This window comes from Columba livia, chromosome 1 (genome assembly GCF_036013475.1).
Source record: "Columba livia isolate bColLiv1 breed racing homer chromosome 1, bColLiv1.pat.W.v2, whole genome shotgun sequence".
Classification (NCBI taxonomy): Eukaryota; Metazoa; Chordata; class Aves; order Columbiformes; family Columbidae; genus Columba; species Columba livia.
Window position 1 is genome coordinate 66,675,379 of NC_088602.1, and position 19,691 is coordinate 66,695,069.

Genomic DNA, 19,691 nt, shown 5'->3' on the forward strand with positions numbered 1-19,691 from the left:
TTTACTGTCATGTTTCTATGTTAGCTAATTTTGTCGCAGTTGGAAACATTTTGGGTTTATAACAAAACATTTGCCATGAGTCCAACTGGCACAGATGATGTCCATAGAATTATACTATCTTACCATGAAAAATGAGATGGACACATACACTCTCCTCTTAGGAGCAATCCTTTGAGCAGGCCAGCTCTTGGACCATGACAGAGACCCCTTGGGAGAGCAATGGCGGCTTTGGGTTCAACCAATCCCAGGGCTGCATTTACAGTTGGACAGTGTGGACCATCCTCTGCTGTGTTTGGGCCAACACAAGCTACTGGTACAGATGCAGGCAGGAAAGGCAGAGGGGACAGAGGAATGGGCGATGCAGTCGCCCTCAGAAGGTCTCTGTGTCATTGGCACAAGGAGGTTGCAAGGAGGTTGCAGTACATGAGGGCAGTTTGTCCATCCATGCTTTTCTCCTCAGCAGCCCTTGGTTTGCTTCCACTGGCAAAATGTACACACAGGAGTGGGGTGGCCAGGCCACCCTCTCCCACGAGCAGGAGCACCCAGCTTGCGTGCTGGGGATCACGTGGGTCCATGCATAGCTTTCCCTTTGTTGTAGTGCTGTTATCATTGCTTCCTACTGGAATCTACCACTCATCTGTGTCTGCTGCCAGAGAAGTCAGTCCCTTCCCCTCTTTTTTTGGGGGGGCACCCAAGTGTTAAGAACTTTTCCTTTCAAATGAGGAGTCTGGATTCCTGGAAAACCCTCTGGGTATAAGGAAGAGTCAACATGACTGTGGACCAGCTCTTCAGGAGCAGCCAGCCAGGCAGGCAGTGCTCAGTTGTGTAAGGCATTTGTATTGTGGTAACCCAGCCAGGACTTGCTAGACTTTGTGGTTAGCCACTAAGGATAAATGAAAGGACTAGCGCTGCTTCATTATATGATTTCTGACTCCTCCCTAATGACTCAAAAAAATTACTTCTCTTCCAGCATGAGACACATTATCTTCAAGACAAGGCATTATTACAAGCCTTTATTTAGTTTTACTCACAACATTTTAATTTCATTCATATTAAGACAGCAACTCCGCTAGACAACTGTGTGAATATAAACTTGGCAGGGACAAACACAATCCATATGTCTATCATGCTGACAATAGATGGTATATTTTTTCAGCTCCATGTGAAGTGTTGTACATGAAATTCACATCAGCAACTAGAAGATTGCTTTAATCCTATTATTTAAAGGGCCTGTGCACTTACAGAGTTCAAAGTAAGCACAGGCCTAAGAGGATCAACAGCAAGGACTCTACTTCAAAGTGCAGAATCTAAGCTCATATTTTCAGTCATAATAGATGTCTGAGCCTACGTCTCAGATCCTCTCAGTTTATAGGTGGTATACACAAACAGTGGTTGAGCAGAAAAATAACTGTTGCCATACAGAAGGATCTTTCTGAAAAACTGGATGCCCCCAGTTACACCCAGATCAGAGAGGGCAACTGTTTCTACTTACTTCAAAATATTAGGAGTCTGAAGTTATCAAGGAAGTGATTTGCAACCATATGCTTCTTTTGAACTCAAGGCAAGCTGAATGGTTTGGGGAACTATAGGGCCAATACATAACCAGGGTATAAAAGAAGTCCCCACGAAAGAGATGGATGTAGCTGAAAAAAACTAAATGAATTCTTTTTACTCCTATATTCACTGTGAGGAACTTGGAGAGCTTCCCACATCAGAACACTTCCTTATGGGGAACATCAGAGGATCTATTTCAAGCTGAAGTGTCTGTAGAAGAGGTATGGAACAAATAAACAAAATTAACAGGAAGAAAATGTTAGAACCAGATGGTGTTAAACCAAGAGATCTAAAGGGACTCAAGGATGAATTAGCTGGAATAATAATAGTGCATGGCCTTTTATTTAAAACAGGCTTAGAACTGAGCACCTGAAACTAGCTAGTAGGGTGCCAGCCTTTTTAAATGGTTCCAAGAGAAACTGGGGGAATTAGAGACTGGTAGGTTTGATAAGTTTGGTAGAAATTACTATGCAGGATAGAGAAGATGGATAAATGTGATACATTGGGAGAAATTCAATACAGCTTTATAAAGGCAAATCATGCCCTACAAATCCATCAGGTTTCTGTAAGATGCTAATAAGAATGCAGTTACAGGAGATCTTTGATTGGCAGCATCTATTTACTTGCACTTTTGCATGTATTCAACAAAGGTCCTCACCAAATACCCTTAAAAACTTGTAAGAAGCCACAGGATAAGAGGGACGATCTTTGCATGTATTGCATAAAATCAGTTGAAAGATAAACAGGTAGTTCTTGCAGTAAAGGGAGATTAATATGAGATGAATAGTGGAATTCTGCTAAGACTGAGAAGCAGAGGGATCTTAGGCAACAGGATGAGTGGGCATTGGAAGAGCATCTCAGATTGAATGTAGACAAGACAAAGCAGTGCACATGGGGAAAAATGTAACTCTAGCTATGAAGTAATGGTTCTGACCTGACCACCTAGTTGTGAAATATGGTGGTTATATAGGTTTACAAAAATAATTGCTCAGTGCTCAAAAACAGCCAAAGAGCAAATTGAATATAAAAGTTCTGGCCACTTCATCTGAACAAGTAAATTGTCATATTGGAAAAAAAAATTGAGAGGAATGATAATACTCAGGCAGAAGCTTTCATATGGAGCGACTAGGTAGGCTGGGACTCTCCAGTCTAGAAGATAGGTGGCTGAGGGGAGATATGATAAAGATTGACAAAGACATGAGTAGCCTGTAGCATGTGAATAAAGATCACTTGCTCGTTATGTCTCCAAATGTAAGACCTTGGAGACATCAGATGAAGATAGTGGGTGATATGTCCAAAATGAACACAAGGAGACAGTTCTTCAACAATGTAGAGTAGAGCTAACTGTCAAAGGAATCTGTGGATTTCCTTCCAGGGAATCAAGAGGGAACTGTGCAGGTTCATTGAAGTGATATTCAGTATGGATACTGCCTCCAGGCTGAGAAATACCTGAGTCAAAAGCTGTGGGAGGCTGAAAGAATATTATGAGGAGACAGCATTACCAGCTATTTTCCCTTTTTCCCCAGTCATTTCTTAGATCCTAAGAACAAGATAACAAGTTAGAGTAACCCTTCTGTTCAACAGTTCTCATACTGCTGAGGCACGATCTGAATACCTACAAGTTACAGGTTCTGCCTGAAACTAGTCATCATTTACAACCACTCATGTTAGACTGAAAACTCTGGTCTGAATGTTTTTTTTTCTTTCTTCCCTCTGTGTTGGACTGACAAAACTTACACTCATTTGATTTAGGAGGTTGTAGAGTCCTAACGTTATTCCTTAAGGGCAGATTAGACAAAGATCTGCCAGGAATGAGTTAGATGTTGTCACTCCTGCCTTGGGAATGAATTTGATAAGTTCTTGAGTTGCCTGCCAGCTGCTCGGTTTTACAAACCTCTCTTTGCTCATAAGCTCCCAGGGCCTCTGGCTGGCTGATAAGGAGAAATGGCAGTTGCAAACATCACTGTTGACTATTTCTAGAGGGTCATAAAAGATGTCAGAGATGCAGGCAGAAAAAGCATGAGGGGGACCAGAAGGAAATCGTTCACACAGAAGTCAGATTTTGGAGAAGAAGCCATGAGCAGTGGAGCAGTGGGAGGGGGAGGATTCTGGAAAGGGTGCTTTGCCTAAAAACACTGGAGCTGCTGGAAGCACTGCAGGGAATACTAGGTATGTGAGCTATTTTGTACAGAATTGCATGCCTCTTGTGTTATCAAAAACACTGAGCAATTAGTTTTTGGAACAATCATAGGGTGCTTGTTTCATGCGTCTGAAACAGGGAACCATAAATCATGATTATACTAAAATGAATAAATCCTAAATTAAGGAGTAGTATTTGCCAATTCAGAAGACCAGCAATTACTGCAAACTCTGTAGTAATTTGACATCCTGGATTCCACCCGCAGGGGTAGAAACCCCAAAAGCCTCTTCCAATTTGTCATACTCAGGGCCCCACATGGCAATCAAGCTGAATCCAGAAGAAAGGAAAGAAGCAACATCTCCTCTGCATAGGTCTCTGTATTATAATCTTTTAGAGTCATTGTTCCTAAAGACCACTCACCTCTTCTCAGAGGTTGTCTTTAAATCCCAAAGTGCTCCCAAAGACATGTCACCAGGCTTCCTATCTCTGTTTATGTATGAACAAACTATGGAGTTGAGGGGTTCAAGGAATGTTTAGAGTCTAAAGAGGTGTAAGGATGGCACAGATGAAAATGTTTCACTTCTGTTTCCTTAAAAGTAGAGACAACATCTGTTCTCTAGTGAGAGAAAAAAAGAAAAAGAAAAAGAAAAGGAAAAAGAAAAAGAAAAAGAAAAAGAAAAAGAAAAAGAAAAAGAAAAAGAAAAAGAAAAAGAAAAAGAAAAAGAAAAAGAAAAAGAAAAAGAAAAAGAAAAAGAAAAAGAAAAAGAAAAAGAAAAAGAAAAAGAAAAAGAAAAAGAAAAACAGAGAAAGAGAGAAAGAAAGGGAAAGAAAGAGAGAAAGAGAGAGAAAGAAAGAGAGAAAGAGAGAGAAAGAAAGAGAGAGAGAAAGAGAGAGAGAAAGAGAAAGAGAGAGAGAAAGAGAAAGAGAGAAAAAGAAAGAAAGAAAGAACGAAAGAAAGAAAGACAAAGAAAGCAAGCAAAAGAACGGCTGGGAATGTAGAGAAGGAGAAGACTATCATTGCTTTCCACTTGCTTTGTTAAAAGTCTTCATGATTTCTTCTTCACTTGGTCAGCAGCCTGGTGAGGGCTGTCGAGGATGTCTGGCCCACATGGCACAGATACCTGCTGCTTGGGGAGCTGTTTGACTGGCTTCCTTTATCCTGTGAAGACTTTTATGACTTCTTTTAACCCATGAAGACATGGGATGTCTCTTCTGACAATGCTGTTTGCCCAAAGAGGGACCTGTCAGTCCTGTAATGTGGTAACTCAGCTTTCCAAGCTGTTGAAAGCTCAACCATCACCAAGGGGGATTTTCCTTGGCAGATACCAGTTCCCTAAAACCCTGTCTTTCTCCTAGAAACTTCCTCTGGTGTGGTCTGTCCCCCTCCTTCCTCAAGCACCTCTGCTCTTCACCCTGTCACCCGCTCCATTCATGTCCCACCCCTCATCTGTGTCAAGAGCTGTTTGTCACTACAGCTGGGACAGAGGAAAGCAGCAGCAGCAGGGACATAGCTGTCCTTCTGCCTGTGTCATCCTTCATAAACCACCTCTTCATCTCAACTGTCCATGGAGAAAGGAGCAGAGGTGCAATTACTTAGACAGTGGCAGACCACATGTTAACTGGTGTCACACTGCCACATTCACTTTGAAACATTATTTTCAGGAGATAGATTTCTCTGAATGAAACTGGGGATAACTGGATAGAAAAGAAGGTCTTGATTAACTTTGAAAATGGAACAAAATCATTGTCCAGCTGAACCACAATGATCTGAAGTGCTTTCAGATCCATCCCAGACCATTATATTAATATCACAGAACCAGCCTTGAATTTGAGTCAGTATCATCTATCTTATCACCTAGCAATATACTATCCTTTTAAATATAACTTTTTCTATAGAAAACCAAAAGCTCTTCAGTGCTACTGGTACCTTTCTCTAAATTCACTGAAGAAAATTGTTAAAGATGGTATGTGAAAACTATTCAAACACATTAAGAAAGCAAACAAGGATTTTTATTTTCACAAATTAGACTGGATCTTTTAAAATACGAAGCTTTAAACATTGATTTAAGCTAAACACCCTCCCAAAATTAAAAGAAGTCTTGCATCAACCCAAGGGAAACAGACTTCCATTTCACATAAAGTTCCCTATCTGCCTTGGCTGCAGTGGTTTTAACAGATTGTCCAAAGGTATCCATAATTTCTTCCTCAGAGTCTGCAAAACTCTGATACTTCTTACTTGCTGTGTATTTCTACTTGAGGATCAAGTCATCTAGGGGGAGAAAATATCAGAATATTGCAAAAAGCCCTGTGACAGAGAGACTGAATGGGGAGAGAAAATATACACTAAAAAAATCTGTATTTACCCTTTGCATATTCCTCATATGCCTGGGGAAAACTACATATTTGAGAATATCTTATGAGAATGAAATTTCAGGAAGATTTCGTCTTGGCTGTTGTTTTAGGTTTAATGAACAAAAATGCAACGTCTGCATGAGCTTATACTACTTCCTAAGCAGCAGTGCCAAAAATAGCAGTTCTCTTAAATGGAACCTCTCATATTCATTTGAAGCTGGTGTTACACAGGTTCCAGCATTAAAAAGGGATTTGCTGAATTCTGATAAAATAACTTAGTTTCTAGGGTAAAATAGTGGTGGAGTGAATCAATCAGTAGTTTAGCCATTTTCAAACCTAAAAGTGTAGCTTTCCACACTCCCTGCCCTCTCAGAGACATTAAATTTCTCTGTGACTTAAACTGGTGAAAAAATAAATATTCCAATTCCAGCTGTATCTTTCCATTATTTTAATTTGTTCATTCTTTTCAGCCAGAGAAGGAGATGAGTGCGGCAGTGATAGTTATACCCGCATCAACCCAGTAGCCAAAGTGAGATTTCTGAAGGATTACTAAGATGACTGAGAGATCCTGCTATTAAAATAATACTTTTTCCATTTTGTTTCCTATGTGTGAGGTATGGCCTTCTCCACATAGAATTAAACCTGGTAAAGCAGAGACCACTGAAGAACAAGCAATATATGCTACAGAAACATTACACATATGTCAAACATATAAGCCGTGGGGTAAGTTTCTAAACCACAGGATGGCACTGAATGGTACTTTCATTTTCAACCTTAAATTTAGGCACCCTTTTAGAAACATAGCCCCCTGTTTTCATTGCAACGTCTCCTCTGAAGACCTGAAGATGAGTGATCTGTGTTGAGCTAATCAGAGAACCAATGAAGTAAAAAAAATACAATAATGAAAAGTGCGTCACTTAAACATTAAATTTGTCAGGAAAAAAATAAAAGCCTCTGCTCTTTCCTCCCCATCTTTCCTTCCTTAATTATCACTAAGGAAATTTGTTTTTCTTCCTCTGGTGGATTTGATGCTGGTGGGAAAGGGAGTGTGGGGCTTTTTGCCAGTTACTGATGAATATTTAATTGTCAGATAAAAAGTTGAAGTGAGCAGGGGCGGACCAACTGAAGGACAAGGGCTCAGATGTTCCCCCTGCCATGCCGAGTAGTGTTTGATGGAGCCCATGGGATGAGGGAAGGAGCTGCCTGGTAACTCTCCCTCATCCCTTTCACAGCTCCAAACAGTCCTGATGTGGCTGCTGAGCATCAGGTTTCATAATGAGCCCACGGCCCCACAGATCATCAGGTTTTAAATTGGAAGAGATTCTTCTGCCTTCAGGGACTCAGAGATGTTAGATTAAATCAGACAGAAGTGATATTATCTTCCTAAAGCCAACCCATGACCTGCAGGAGTTAAAGTAAACCATTTCAGCCAGAGCCAGTATGTAGTTTAACTTCTAAGTGGGGAAAGTACTTGTATTCCAGCACATCACATCAAAAAATCTCTGGCAGAGTTGCTGCAGTGGCTGTCAATGGACAGAAAGGGAAATGAAAATATCATGGAAATTGAAGAAAAAAATCAAATAATATGTTTGGAATATTTGATTTGTTTTAGAAAGGTTTGGAAATAAACTGACTCAACTAGCCAAAATCTAATCACCTTAAGATTCTACTTTTCTTCTTTACATGCATGTCTAAATCAGAGCTGAGGTAAGAACTGTAACCAAAATGGAAATTAATTATTATTGTTGCTGTTGTGCAATAGTTTAAAAGAAACAATTATTATTCTGTACTAACTAGTCCCTTGTAAATTTGCTAACAACTCATACAAGATTTTGGCCATCCTAAGCTCTGTATTTACAGACAGTGAAACTAAAGACCAGAAAGATGCAATGTCTTGTCCAAAGGCATCCAAGAAGTCAGTGATGAGGCTGGAAACCCAACCAGTGCTCCCCCAAGACACAGGTGCAGCTCCATAGTAGTTCAAGGGCTCACTGAAAAATTGTTCACTCTTTGGTTTAACTCATCTTCCACTGACAGTGCAAATGCAAGGGAGGAGCCAGGGACATGCGGCTGGGGAGTGAGGCAGCTTTGATTTAAATAAGCTTTAATTGCCATAGAATCAAACTGCTTAATCCCATATGCCCATGGTCGGCCATCCAGGGCACAACGCCTGTGTTTTGAAAATGCAACTACGACTGCAGCGACAGACAGAGCAATCCACAGGCATTGCTGGTCATCAAAACAACTTGTGTCGGTAAAGGAGGTTTTATTCCTTATAGGAGAACTAGGAATGGTCCTTTCCCACCATTTTATTCTGTCTGTGCTTTTGTAGATTTTCAGTAGCACTGAGACTAACGTATTTCATTCCCATTCCAAATCTGACTAGAATTCAGGTGCATAAAAGGACAGTAAATACAGGTCAGGGTTCTGGCATAGGTTTGTTTCTCAGGAGAAACCCTTAACCAGCTCATATGCACACCTGTGCCACCGCCCAAGTACTACCACCCAGTGTGAAACACAAAAAACGGGGCTACTTTGCATCATCTGGACACAGAACAACAGCAACACTATCTCGAGATAATGGGCTTTACATTTTTATCCTACTGGTTTCTCTTAAAGTTGAAAGCATTCAAATCAAAGCACCTCTCTTTGACAAGCACCAGTCATTACTCCAGTATTACCCTGAAATGCCTCCCCACCCTACCCCTCAAATGCTAGAGACCAGACTTCTGTGTGTTTCTGATTCAAATTCTTCCCTCTGGGGGGTTTCCCAGGGCGCTCACTGTTTTTATTAACAAAATGTGTTTCTGCTAGAATGGTTGATAGATGAAATTCGATTTTGTAGCAGAAAAATTAGTTCCTGTTTATAGCAGGATTAATGGTTCCCCATCTCTTTAGCATGTGCCCACTGGCAGGGCTCTCTGCTGGGTCCTGAGCATGTGCTGAGACAATCTGTTCCTTTGGCTTTCTCTTACACAAGGGGTGTTTTTTTTGGTTGTTTCATTAATATCCCCTGCTTTTCTTCTTTTCCCTGCTCACTATGGGGGAACTTGCAAAGAAAGAAGGGTGGAGAGAGACAAGAATGAGCTCTGAACGCTCATAAAGAAACGTCTGTGTACTTGCTCCTCATAAAAATGTGCACCTCTCCACGACGGAGAAGAGAGATAGCTTGTTTCACCCTTCTCTGGGCAAGGCACTAAGTTGCAGAAGGCAAAACAGCCAAAGGGAATAAAGCCTCACACCAATTTTAACCAGACACTTCACTCAGCTGGGTGAACAGCTTTACAAATGTTTAGGTTTGAGCTCCTGTAAAACCTTCCCTTCTGTAAAGTGTGATCCCTCGGATTTAGCAAAGCTACATTATTAATAAGCATCAGGGGTTTAGAGAAACAAAAGGCTGGAGGAGGGGAGGGGGAGCCTTATTTTAGGAAAGGGGCCAAGAAAGACAAGATGTTTAGGAGGGGGAAGTATCGACACCCTTGGAATAGAGAAAGTGTCGAATGCCAGCTGCAGAGAGCCTAAAAGAATGAGTGTCTCCGATGCTTTTGTCTCCTTATATGGTAAAATGATAGAGAGGGGTTTCACTGGGCTGGGGAAGGCAGCAGCCTCTTTCCACACAACACTGACTGCAGAGCTGAAATCGGAAGAGCTGCTCTTGGCAGGCAGTGGAAAGCCCCGGCTCTCTGTACAGCTCTCCTCTGCAAGCAGGCCGGTCTTGCTCTTTACACATTCGTTAATGGATGTGACCCCCTGTCCCTGGTCCAGGAGGTGACATTAACTGCCCGCTACTGCTCTGTAAGTAAATATCCCTTTTTTTCCCCTCTCTCCCCGCTGCCCACAGACTGTATCTTTGAAGGTGTCGCTTTAAACAATGGGTGCAGAGAGGAGGAGAGGGTTGTTTAATGCCCCAGTGGGTTGTTGGGTAAGGATGCGAGGACAGAGACTGCCGGTCCCCCTTTCTCCTGAGCACATAGTGAGGGGTGCAAAGAGGCGAAAAAAGACAAATTTGTAATCAGAGCAATTACTGCTGCATGTCTGTCCGTAAAATGACACATCAGCGAGCTGATGAAGCTCTGGGTCATTTCACGTGTAACTATATTTAATGACTGTATTATGCTGTGTGTGTAATCCACTAGAGAGGTGACAAAAAGTAAAAGCTGGGGTCTTAGATTCCTCACACCTATGTGCACACTCCTGCTGCCGAGCTCAACAAAGGAGCATTTTTGCACCGTAGCAAGAACAGATGCACATGAAACAAAGGTAGCCTTTCCTCTTTGCAGGCAAACGCTGTGTATAGATTGTGTATGGAGAAAAGAGGGAGCCATCAGCATCGTATTTATTCTTTTTCTATATGGAGAGAATAAATTAGAAGGCAAATCCCAATTAATAGCTTTGAATTTCTTCTTTCCGTGCTTCTCCCTGCATGCATGTGTGTGCAGCCACAATAACCCAGGTCCTTAATGTATGCTGCCTAACATGGACTTCTCTGTGTACATAATAAAGGAAATACTAACTTTCATTGTTTTCATTAATGGCTGTTGTAAAGTTTCTACTTCGCTAAAGTGATACAGCTTTTATTAGTTCACCAGACACCTGCATATTTCAGCTTTGTTGTGTACAGAGACACACACATAGTCACAAGAAAGCAAACCTTATAAAATCTATATAGCAGCAGTCAGTCATTTATTGTTATTGTTACTCCCCTGACCCCTATTTAGAGGTATATTAATAAGAACGCCGATTGCTGATTGACACTGAGATTGCCACAGTCAGTGGTTATAACATTTATTGTTGGCTGTACATATTTGTACACTGTCTTCAACAGGAATTGTCCCAGAAGGGCTGTGTGTTATTAGATACTCACACACATTCGAATGTGAAAGGATGTTATGCCTAAGGTTGCCAGTTGTTTCCTGCTATGAACTTTATTTTCACCAGTTCATAAATTTACAGGACTCCCTGCTTTCTGGCTAAAATATTTTGTGCCTTTTATCAGCCAGATGGTAAACTTCAAAAATTATTGCTTCAGGCATTTGAATTTGGAAAGCAGAAAAATCTTACATTTAAAAAAAAATTCTAAAAATATCTATTTTCTGCCCCTGTACATGTAACTGGGAAAGGATGCACTCCAAAGGCTGCTCTGTTAATAGAACCTGTGTACATTCTTGACCACATTTGGAGAAAAAGAAAATATGGTTATAAAGTACTATATTTATTGAAAACTCAGTTCCTAACACTGTCATAGTGGCACTACTGTATCCAAAATCTGACCAGAGCACCAATAATAGTCTTTTATCCTACCCATAGCATAGATAATCATCTTTGGCTTCCAAGCCAACACGGGGTTGAGGTGAGCAGGGCAACTGAAAGTTCACAAACCACTATTGCTGAGAGCAAAAAGTCACCTGGAGTTCCCACCTGACTTCTCTACCTGCCTAGCAAGCCTGAGGCTGGGAATGGACCAGTTCTTGAGGTCTTTTCAGAAAGCTTAGGAGATCTCAAGATAGCAGGAGGGCTGAGGTAGAATCTACTTATTTTTGGTTCTCACCATTCTGCAGACAGTGGTACACATGCAGGTAGCATGTAGTCATTTCCAGGTGGTTGGGTTTTATAGCAAAATATTACTAATTTTTGTGAGATCACTGTTATGTCATAGCAGTGGCTATACTGTGTCAGATATTGTTTGTATATGCCAAGGTCCTGCCATGAAGAGCATGGATGTAATGGTGATACCCAACTAAAGTATGCAGGTACAGATAAGGCCCCATTTCCTACCAACAATTGAACAGTTTCTTAAAGATGCTGAGGGAAGCCTATTTGTACAGATATCAGCACTCCCAGATGGCACACTTTGCATTAGAAAAAAATCAGATAACTCCTTCAATCACACACAACACTGTCCTCCAGAATCCCATCACACTTCAAACATCAGGAGCCAAAAAAAAATAAAGAAGTTGGTGACAAAGTAAAACTCCTGCAATTGAAAAGGTTGGTGCAGTTCGTGCTGCATTGCACTGCAAATTCAAGTTTTTATGCAAAACAAAAGGATGAGGAGGGTTCTAAAGACCTATATTCACTTGCGTGACTCTTGGATCAGTTCTCCAAGGTATTGAGCCTTGAGCCTGAGAGCCAAGCAATATCGGACCTGCTGTTGTCCTCACCTCACAAGGGTCAGGTCATTCAGAACTAAGGGAGGGTCAGATAAATGTTAACACCATCAGTCAGAAGAAATGGCTTCCTCTCCATGAAAATCAGGCTGAAAACTGAAGTAATGCCTGTTGCTCCTGGCCAGCACACTGCCACACTTTCAGGGTCTTCACAGACCAATTATGCGCAGGTCTGAGGCTCATTCATATTTCTTTGATAGATACCTCAGTCTTGAGCATCTTCAGAGAAACTCTGGATGGTGTAGTGTTGTAGGCAGTCACAGTCCCTCACTTGGGTACTGCTTCAGAGATCAGGGATCTCATAATTTGCATTTTTAGACTGATTAATTCTAATTGTGTAGTTTTGATGTTTCATTTACATATGCACAGTTATTTGTGATGCAGATTCACCCCAAGTGAGGGTGTGAAATGGCAGGGTAATGACAGGTTTCATGGAAATAAATCTTGGATACACTGACAGTCACTGAAGCATTAACATTCCAGCAACACTAATTAGCTATATATACAGAGAGAGTTTGATTAAAAACCACTGGAGGCTTCTTTTAAGGCTGAATATCAAAACACTCATGCCAGGTGAAAAATGTACAGTCCTAATTTTGTTCCTTTACACATACCCTTCTATATTATATTGGATAATCCTAACTAGGCTACTAAATGGCTACTGTACATATAGTAAGATGCTGTAAGAGAAACATGGGTGATCATAACACTGACATAGGAGTATTCATCTCTCACTTTCACAGCAAATTTTCTACTTTAAAGTTGCAAATATATCAACCACAGCAGAGTAAAGCCTAAGGTTGCACTTTTGGTGGTGGCAGATATTTCTAAACCCTTGGCAAGCACAGGCACAAGGGCTCAAAACCCACCACTCTTTAATTCATCTTGCATAATAAAAGTAACAAGTTGCAAGAAACAATAAAATACCTGTAAATATTTACCTAGCTCTATTTTGTCGTTGCTCTGAAGCACTCTTGAGATTTAGAACAAAAGTATCTTCAGAGACCAGGATCCCACCTCTGATGAATTCTCTCCCTCCATACTCTGCTGTGCATTTCTCCATGGTGGACCCAACTTCTTCCTTCTTCCATTAGAAAGGATCTCACCCACACAAAGATGGCCTGTGTCCTTGTCCCCTGACTCTCTGTGTCTTTCCAAGCTTGCTCCTGCATCTCTCATGCACCACAGGTACTCTGACTCAACTTCAATAGCTGGTCTCCGCTCTCTGTGTCCATTCTCCAGCCCCAAGGCCCAGCAAACAAATTGGACCAAACTGGTTTCACTCAGGTGTAATCAACCTATTCTGCTATGATGTGCCCAGCTGAGCAGGCACCTCTACAGTTCATGTAGCCTCCTCTGCCATGTTTTAGAAAGTCAATGTCACAGCAGCAGAGCAGAGAAGTGTGGATGCCTCACAGCCCTGGGGCCGTCACTGCTACAGCAGTTTTATACAGTAGCCGAAAGAGGTACATTAACTGATCCTCCGAATCACCACACATGCCAATCATCTGAGATGGAAAGGGGCTTTGTGGTCTTGCCTCTGTAAGCAGAACCAGACAGAGAGACTCAGAACTCTTCTGCTAGAGGCCAGGACAAATAACAAAGCACTTCTTCTCCATAGGTTCCTCCCAGTTTTGCTTCTGTCCTTTCTAGAAAGGAAGACGAATAGGATATGTGGGACATTGTTCTGTTTTTGTGCTCTGGATTGTATTATACAGGATTTTAAAAATATAGGAGAATTCAGAAATGTCTCTGCATGGTAGAACATGGCATTTTCTGGGTATTTTTATTTTAGTGTCTAATTTCTTTGGGATTAGCAGCATTCCTGTCAATGACAGAAAGCAAATGTTTTCTGGAAAAAACAAACCTCCATTAGTGTTTAGTGTCCGCATTCACTTAGCTTATACATTATTTCTGTAGGGTAGGGCCAGAGACAACAATCGGTTTTATTAATCCTACACTATTTTTCTCCTTTATCATTTTCCTTTATGGGTTTAAATGGTTTTATTAGAAATATGAATTTCTATGCTTAAGTAATATCAAGTATTAGATCTTTCTCTTTGAGTAAGCCTTTGCTTATTCTGCAAGAGAAAGAAGGAAGACAGCAGTTTCAAAAGGCTTTAAAATAGAAGAGCAAGCCTTTCCGCTCGAACTGTGCTCTTCCTTTCTCTGGTAGATTTAGGAGTCATGCTCCATGTTATTTCAATAGGCTCCTTTTGTAATTGAAATGTATGCAGGAATGCTGGTAAGACCATACATCCTCCAGTCATTTCAATATCAACCTCAGACAATCCTAGTGTCAATTGCGTGGCGTAGACTTTCAAAGTGTCAGTGCTCAGTTCTTCTGTGGCCTCTGGAGTTACTACCACTGGTGTTTGCTCTACCTCTGCTGGAGTGGCTCTAAACTGAGCAGAACCTTTTTGACTGCCAAACACAACAAACCACACTGAAACCACAACTGGAGTGTTCCTTCTCCACTACTATAACTACAATTACTTTAGCCGGGTGCATGAGGAGCCTTACCACACAAGAAACATTTTCTGGTGGTTTATTATTACTATTAATATGATGTTAAGAAAAACAATCTTAAATAGCAGACTATCCACTTTCCTATTCATGGTAGGCTGACTGTGCAATCCAGACAGGAACCAGGTATGCTTTGGTTATCTGCACATGTTAATGCAGTCTGTCTGCTCAGAAAATTGCTCTGAAGTACTTAAAAAGAGACATCAGAATGTTGTACCATAGGCAAAATAAGTCAGCCATGTGCAAGGAAGCTGAGTTGCTGGAAAAACCTGTGATTTTGAAGGATGTTTTAAGGTAACTTTAAAAAGTCCATTCAAAACTAAACATTTGTAAATAACTTTTAATATTTAGCATATATATAGAAAGGCCTGAATGGGATAATTAGGAAGAGAATTCTTTACTTGGCTTTGATTTTTATTAGTGTTATTATTAGTGTTATGTTCAAATATCAAATGAAGTTTTCCTGGCTTTTGCTGGGGAACTTCTAGGACATCTGTGAATATCTACTCTGAGCTTAAAACCTTCAGAAGCAGCAATGATCACCTCCGTAATTAGATGCTTCTGATATCCTAACCTTAATGTGGACATTGGTAAAGAAGTCTGTGCTTGTTAACAGGGCTCTTCCAATAAAGCAATGACATATGACATTATAAGGCCTTGATTTCTTGAAGACAGGGTGCCAAATTCTTTCGATGGGCTTACTACAGGATTGTTCTTCCATAGCATCAGCAAGAGAAAAAGGCTTCTACTTTCTTTTCAGCCTAAAAAATTAAAGAGTACAGCCACATTTGTCTAAGCATCCTTGTGTTATTTACAAGCTTCACATAAACCCCAGATCATGGGATACAAGGAAGCGCAACAACTTGTCCCCTACTGTAATCATGACTACACTTTTTAAGGACCTACACAAAGACGATGGTAAGAACAACAGTCGTGTAAAAATCTTCAGTGTTTCAATAACCTTGCAAAAGTATTTTCCTTCTCTTTAGTCAAGAAATGCACCTTCAGCCAGTGGTAATCCATTAGAATCATAGAATAATTTTGATTGGAAAAGACCTTTAAGATCACTGAGTCCAACCGTCAACCTAACACTGCCAAGTCCACCGCTAAACCACGTCCCTAAGAACCTCATCTACATATCTTTTAAACACCTCCAGGGATGGTGACTCCACCACTGTCAGGGACAGAGGGCCTGTGGATGGAGAAGAGCAGCTGGTTGGAGTTCCTACAGGATAAGCTGTGTATCACACACTTCTAATCACTTGGTTAGCTTTTGCATTGACCTTCTTTAGCATATGGGAACAAATGTCCTTCTTTGACCCATGGAAGAAGACATGGCTGTTCTGCATCAGCTGGCTTGGCTCCCCATGGCCAGGAGCCTGCTGCTGGAGGATCAGGGATCCAAGGAACACCTGCCCCATGGCCAGCTAGACCTCCAAGCACCCAGGTTCCTGTTGCTCTCCCTCTGTCACCATGGTATCTGCGGGCACTCAGCCCATGAATAAAAACATAAGCTATACCTGCCCAGACAAAGAAAGAAGGCTACTGCCTCTTGATGTGATTTATTAAGCCTAAACACACAGGGTGCATGTTTTGGATGTTTGTGATGCACATCTACTCCAGCTAACTCCTGAAGTTCAGGTGGACTCTGACTGTATGTTGCTTCTTTTCTTTATTCTTGTCAGTGCTACTGGCCATTGTTTTATTTTCCTAAAGTAAATGAAAAATAAATAAAATTAGCTTTCCCCCCTCTCCCCTTGCATGGCATCACAACCTGATTTGGAAAAATGATTAGCTCTTAGAAGAGTGGCTTGCAGTTGCTGCAACGAGATGATAGATAACAAATGTGGCAATAGCTGCTAAGTTACAGGAAAATAATCGCTTCTTGCCAGAAAGACAAGCACAGTTTGAACTGCTAGTTCATAGTTGCAAAGGATATCATAAATCTTTGCATTTTAGCCTTTGGAACATTAACATAAATTGTTTCCAAATGCTCTAGACCTGCATGGCTTATGTCACTGGGTTTGCCAGACACAAATCTTCCTTTCTCAAGGGAAGGAAAATAAACAGATAGAAAATTCTCCATGTGCGCAGTTCTTCTTGAAAAAAGTCTGGTGGGAGAAATGTGTGTACACCATGGAGGAAGATGGGTGTCTCCGAAGACCTTTTATTTCCTGTGCAGTTGGTGAACAGAACATCCTGCTCCAGGGCCACAGGTAGAGCCCCAGCCCTATTGACTCAGCTGGGGTCACTAGCAGGGCCCCCTTTGGCATCTACAGGGGCTTAATGCCATGTCTCTACATACCATTACAGCAAGAGATCAGAGCTTCACTTTGCTGAATAAACTAAACAACTCCTACATTTTTTAGACAGTTTCCCCTTGGCTTCTTTCTCTCTCTTGCGCGTGTACATCTGCACCTCTTGGTGTTCAACACCCCCCAAGAGCGGCTGAAACCAGAGATGCACAGGACATCTTGTATTAGGCTTGCAGACATAGTTGAAAAAGCAGGCAAGATCTGAGAGACCTAGCCCTATTTTCCAGGAGTCAATAGTATCATGGGATGGGAGAACACCGGATAATTTTTTAATGACATTATGAGCCCTAATTTTTAGGAGGTAATATGATAACTTTAACAACGACTGCTAGTAAGATGAGACTGAGCAAACAGGGGAACAAGAGGAAAAAAGCATAGTTTTTAAGGCATCCTGCTAACTTTAAAGTAATTTTCATAACAGTTCTTACATCCTGGGAGACACTATGTGGGTAGTGGTAACATTTGGCATAAGCTGTAACTTCTGGGCATAGAATCATTTTGGAAATGGAAAGCTCTTTTCCTTTCAGAAATGTACTTGTTATGTCTAATGTTGTAGGAGGGAGACTGTATGGTAGAAAAATAAATTTGTCTTTCATGATAGTGTTGGGAGCAATCTGAAAAAGCGTAAGATGACTACTGTGATAAAATCTTAGGACCTTTCTGTACCAGAAAGAGGTGTAATAAAGTAAAGCCTCTGGCCCACAAAGCTTTGCAGTCAACAAGTATCAAACACAAGAGGAAGAAATAAGACTCCTTTCAGTGATGCCCAACGACAAGATGAGGGGCAATGGGCACGGGTTGAAGCACTGGAGGTTCCATCTGGATATGAGGAGAAACTTCTTTACTTTGAGGGTGCCAGAGCACTGGAACAGGCTGCCCAGAGAGGTTGTGGAGTCTCCTTCTCTGGAGACATTCAAAACCTGCCTGGACATATTTCTGTGTGATCTGCTCTGGGTGAACCTGCTTTAGCAGGTGGGTTGGACTAGATGACTTCCAGAGGTCTCTTCCAACCCCAACCATTCTGTGATTCTGTGATTTAAGCATTAAACAGTGCATAAAGCCTACACTGAGCTATGCATGATTTTTTTATGTGACAGAAACAAACGGACTGGTGATGTAAAGTACCACGTGTAGAATGTGACAAGCAAAACCATAAAACATTGCTCAGTATGATTTCATGTATCTTGTTTGTAAGACAACAGTGAAATTATTTGTTTGACATTCCTGCTAATTTTTCTGTAAACAGGACCCATAATTACTTTAGATTTCATTTTCTCCAGAGGAGAAAAACAACTGCAAAATATCCTCAGAATGCTACATAATAGATCATGGGATCCAATCCAAGCCCCAGATCTAAACAGCCTGGAATCTGGGATGCTTCACCCCAAATTCCAGCTTTCTGAATGAAACCACATGAACTTTCCTAACTTTAAGAGATATTGAATATGAAACTGGTCCCAGATCTAATAAAAGATTCACTCAACTAAAACCAAAATGCAAACGTTCCTTTCTTGTCTTTTGATTTCCCAGGTCTCTGCAGTTGTGCCTCAAAACCCACCCAGAGCTGCACCTTCAGTGTCTTAACAGAGCGGAGTTCACCCCTCAGGCTGTTTGGGACATAGAAATCAGGTCTGCCTCTCCTTCCTCAGGGTGAGGGGGACAATCCACTGTAACAAACTTGGAGTACATTTAACAAAAATAGATCCCTTCCAGCATAGTGAGGCAAGTGCCTGGCTATTTTCTAAAACAGTGGCAGTGACTATTAAATAATTATTAAATAGATTATTAAAAATTATCAAAAAGTTAAATAAATCATTTAATAAATCTATTAAGAAATGCTTGCCTCTGCCCTTGTGGAAAGCACCCGGAAAATAACACAGCACTCAATAAGAAACCTTCTGTGACCAAGAGACATCTACTTCTAAGGGAAAAGTCCTGCCTCCAGTCACAAACCACTTCTATATTATACATTTAGCAGCTTTGGATGAAGAACAGAACTGGTAGAAACCTGTAAAGGAATCACAGTCTGTGGTTTTTTGCTTTTGCACATCTTGACTGCAGAGAAATTTTTTACTCTTTGGTATCACACATCTACTTCTAATTCAGGGCTGGAAAGAACTAATTCTGAAGAGAGGTGAAAAATGCAAGTTAAGAAATGGTTTTCTCTCACAATTTAACTTAGTAATAATGCAAATTTACTGTGCAACTAAATTGTATCATTTGGTAAAAATATCTAACACAGTCTGGTAAAAAGTGCAGATTTCTGTCCTAAACACAGACTATTTGGACAAAGCTTTTGGTCCTCTCAGACTCAGTCATACATATACACATCAGTTTATATTGGTCTGATTCCATTAATTTGCTGAAATATCTCCTGGAAGGAAATTAAGTCCTCTGTAGTTCTTTCATGGGCAGTACAAATGTGTTATGTAGGCTGGGGTTGTAAATGGCTTCAGAACAGAGGGGAAAATAAATGCACCATCATCTTCTTAATGTTGTGGTAAATAAATACTGCATATCTGCCTCAAGAGGAGACCAGCTTGCTGGACGCAGATATTACGGAAAGTTCATGCTGTACAAGCCCTGTTTCTTCCCTTACACTTTCATTGTGAGGCACTGCTGTTGGAGATAGGATAG

At 41.0% G+C, this 19,691-nt stretch overlaps 1 protein-coding gene across 12 annotated transcripts in view; it reads left to right on the plus strand.

Annotated features, from left to right (window-relative positions):
• The window catches only part of FHL2 (four and a half LIM domains 2), an 83,899-nt gene that overhangs the window by 47,210 nt on the left and 16,998 nt on the right, over positions 1-19,691 (plus strand). For 2 of the 12 annotated variants that reach the window (XM_021292069.2, XM_021292072.2), the window contains exon 2: positions 18,585-18,683. The exons of 2 other annotated variants lie outside the window; for them this stretch is intronic. The gene's annotated coding sequence lies outside the window, so the exon portion shown is untranslated. Of the gene's footprint in view, positions 1-9,432; positions 9,842-18,584; positions 18,705-18,759; positions 18,777-19,691 lie in introns of those variants that run through there. 8 more of the 12 variants (XM_065060303.1, XM_005505845.2, XM_021292070.2 and 5 more) reach the window with 7 other exon arrangements.